Here is a 4,003-nt window from a genome sequence, read left to right on the forward strand (position 1 = left end):
AATCGCCTAATTTAAGAATAAGGAATGAATGGGAGCGCAGAGCCTCCAGGGATACCTACATCACACATCACGGGAGGCTCTTGGCTGCTACTTTTGCACATGCCTGAACATCTCAGGCATGCGCAGGAGCCCTTTCATCAAAAACGCATGCGCAGTGAGATCAGCAAGTTTTTTCCCCCAATCTACGTCACCCGCTTTCTCGACTTCACAGTGCGAGATCGGGTGACGTAGGAGGAAGAACGCTGAAGAAGAGAGAAGATGGCGGAGCCTGGCAACCCAATGCAAAAAACCTCCCAACAGATAGATTGATCTGCAGGATTGAAGGCAAGTCTGTTTTTTTGTTTTGGGTCTACATACGCAGACTGATCATCACATTTTACAACTGTTTGGGGGGATCTCTTGCGCTTCATCTTTAGCATTGTGGTGGCAAAGACTGAAGGGCAACCCCCAGCCTCCTGGGATACAGATGTCACATATTTCAGGAAGCTGAGGGCTGCTCCTTCCGCACATGCCTGAGATGCGTCATCAGGGGGCTTTCCTGTAAAAAAAAAAAAAAAAAAGTGCTCATGCATGCACAGTAATACTGCAATAGTAATTCAAAAATATTAGGAAACTTCATGTTTTAATAATAAAATCGGTCTTGAAGCTCTAGTCTGGGGACTTTGTCTAGGTTGAGATGATGCTATCAGTCTGCTGCAGGAATGCGGAAGCATTTCCTCAGTCTCCTCTGCTCCTGCTGATCAGATTGCAATATTATAGCTTTGCAAGATGAGAAGCATCAGCAACACATACACATGGGCAGTACCATAAGACGTATAATATGTGAGCGTGCAATGCCATTCATTGGTAACGGTATCTCAGCACACTGCACACCAACGCATTGCATGCACTACTGCGTGATCCTCCGTGCTGCACACATTTCTGCATGTTGTGCTCTTTTGAATGGACTGACGTAACAAAACGCATGCGGACGCGTATGCTTTTTAAAAAACGCATCACGCGGATTAGTGTGAACACGCCAAGGAAAAGTGGACTTAGCAACATGTGTGCAGTCTGGATTTTGCAGCACAGGAACATCCTAACACATATGCAGGGTATGCTACTTCTGAAAAGTGTCCATGACCCCAGCACAATCACACAGCAACAGAAGATTTAGTACTTACAAAGTGCACTTGCCTTGTTGCTGGTTTCTGCATCAGCACGCTTGCATTAGTAAGTCCATGTTTCCCAGAGCCACTAAGTAGCACCAAATCCTGAAGCACGGCCTTCCTTACTATTTCTCTCAAGTTGGAGTCCTCTTCCTCTCTGTTTCCTAACAACTGGTAGCAGCATCACTCCCTTTTTTTAAATCTGCCCACAACAAAGATGGCCGCCGGTGTCACACGGAGAGCTAATTTTCATTGTAACTTAGACTCAACCAAAATGGCCACCGGAGTCCTTGGAGGAGGACACTTTTGGCCGCAATTATACAATAATGTTTTACTTCCTAGTGTGCGCACGAGGCATGGTCCCGTCCACATTGAATTACTTCTACCTATCACAGTGTGCAAGAAACATGGTAACGCCCCTAGCAACGGACTGTAACTGTCCCACTCCTAGCACAGAACAAGATGGAGGAGGAGGCACAGAATGACTGGCAGCACCCATATACACCCAGTCTGACAGCTATATGGGCATTATTTCTTATATCTCTCTGTATTAGGCTGGGACTACACGGATGTTTTTAAAAACGCATGTAACAGATTCTACTGCGTTTATATGCTTTTTTATTTGTGTTTATGCACTTTTATTAGCGTTTAAATCTTGCTTTTAAAGCGCTGGAAAACGCGTTTCCCCGGGTTTTTACCGCAATTACGTTTCAAGTGCTTTTAAACGCATGAAAATGCAGAAAAACGTGAAATCAATGGAAGGATTTACTCACGTTTTCTTGCGTTTTTTAGACATTTCCAACATTAATCCAGCGTTTTAATTTTTTAAACGTTGCAAGCAAGTTATAGATAACGCTCATAAACGTGCCTGAAGGAAACGTCCTGGTGTAGATTAGCCCATTGGAATGCATGGGGATTTCAAACATGGGCTTTTAAAGTCTCGGGGTAAACGCTGGGGAAAGGGTCCGTGTAGTCTAAGCCTTAGAGTAACATTATCATCCCGAGTGTTCAGACCTGTCCTAATGCTGACCTAAACTAAAATTTTTGCTGTAAAATTTACCTTTTTTGGAGACGGGGGTTTAAAACCCTTTTTTTAAAAGAAAAAAGAAGCTTCTGGCTGCTTCCCCGGCATGCGCAAATCGGGCATGTGCAGAAGGAGCTTTTTCTTCCAAGGGGAAAAAGAAAATGGCAATCTCACGCATGCACAGAGATCAGCACTCTTTTTTTTCCCTCCATCTGCAGCAAGCTTTGTCACCTGATCTCACATCTGCGCTGAGCGGGATCAGGCGGAAGAAGGCCAAAGAAGATGACAAAGGAGGATTGCAGGATGACCCAGGACCCGTTGGAGAGATCGGCATATCTGTAAAAGTAAAAGTGCTGCTTTAAAGTGGAGCTAAACTTAGCCAATCCACCGGTCTTCATTTTAGTGCAGGGCACCGCCATCCTAATTTTCTTCTTTCTCATCCAGATGATCCTCAGCCGACTGGATTGGCTATGCTAGGATGCTGTAATGCTTGCTCGGGCGTATGGGAATTCATCCATCCCAGCAAGGGAAGCTGAGATTTCCAGGTTTCTCTGACAACTAAAGCTGATGCTGTGCATGCGCAGCTCAGCTTTGATTTCAGGTAAGATGCATTATTGCGGAAGTTATATCACTCTGTTCCTTTTTTGCAATAATGACCATGTCTCATGATGGAAACTTATTTCCACTTTATCACTGGGTCACTTTGCAGGCAGTGCCGGGTTTAAATGCTCAGCTGCGCATGTGTAGCATCAGCTTTAGTTGACAGGGAAACGCCGCTATTCTGGGTTCACTTGTGTGCTGGGATGAAAAAACTGTGCATCTGTGCCGGAATTACATCACCTTGGCACGGTCAATAAAGATGGCAAAGATCATCTGGAAGAGGAAGGAAGGAAGATGATGGTGCCCGCCACCGGAAGCCAGGTGAGTCCGCCAAGTTTAGCTCTTCTATAACCCCTGTTAGCATTATGTGCAAGCAGAACCCAAATCCTACCTAATCCTAGGGAAAAGCATGTACCCCAGAATTAATGAAAACAGCCACACTCCTAGGTATATCTAGGTTCCAGATTTTGCCTGCGGATACAAGAGGCAGGTGGAAATCTAAAGGGGACAAATGTTCTTGAAACAAACGTCTAAGTCAGCCATTCTCAATCTTTTTACCTCTGATGACTCCTGGAAAAATTTTTAAGGCTTGGGGACCAACCATTGAAAATGGTCAATGTAAAAAAGCATCTTACACTTGCAGGCAGTGGAAATAATGTCTCCCATACAGGTAGCCTAAATTAGCTTTGATGTCATGTTACTGACCAGCGTTTATCAAGCAAGCTTCCTCCAGAGGTTGCTAAGGGTTCCTTGAGCAATGAGCAGTTTGTGACCCTCAGGTCAATTTAAGTGACGCCAATGATCTTGTTGGTTATCTGTAAGGGTGACACTCTTCCCAATGGGCAGCAATGTAAGAGGAATTATTCCTAATATTGTGCTGTGACTGTGGATATAGTAACTATAGCAGGGGTTACCTAAGATGGGAATGTCATTTAAAGGGTTTCCCCCATGTTATAAAGGTAGCTACATACTATGCCAAGTGGCATAGGTCACAAAACTATAAGGTTACCATTACACGGGAGGGCAATAAGCTAAAGCTTAAGGAACCCTTGGGAACCTCTGGAGGAACCCAAAATGAAAATGTCTGGTCTAAGCAACAATTTATATGGTTCTTGCAGTGGTTGCAGGGCAGCTTTTAACCCTGCTAGCCATAAAGGACAATGCAAACATTTTCTGGGTAAATCTACATACATTTGCTGTAATCACAAATTTCAAAAAATAGGACTCCTCG

At 44.3% G+C, this 4,003-nt stretch overlaps 1 protein-coding gene across 1 annotated transcript in view; it reads right to left on the bottom strand.

The window, feature by feature from the left end:
• SPATA6 (spermatogenesis associated 6) overlaps positions 1 to 1,367 on the bottom strand; it is a gene marked incomplete in the record, with an annotated part of 56,069 nt that extends 54,702 nt beyond the window's left edge. The window contains 1 exon segment of the mRNA XM_072419607.1: positions 1,164 to 1,367.
• Between the last annotated feature and the right edge of the window lie 2,636 nt (positions 1,368 to 4,003).

The sequence above is a fragment of the Pyxicephalus adspersus genome, chromosome 8, assembly GCF_032062135.1.
Source record: "Pyxicephalus adspersus chromosome 8, UCB_Pads_2.0, whole genome shotgun sequence".
Lineage (NCBI taxonomy): Eukaryota > Metazoa > Chordata > Amphibia > Anura > Pyxicephalidae > Pyxicephalus > Pyxicephalus adspersus.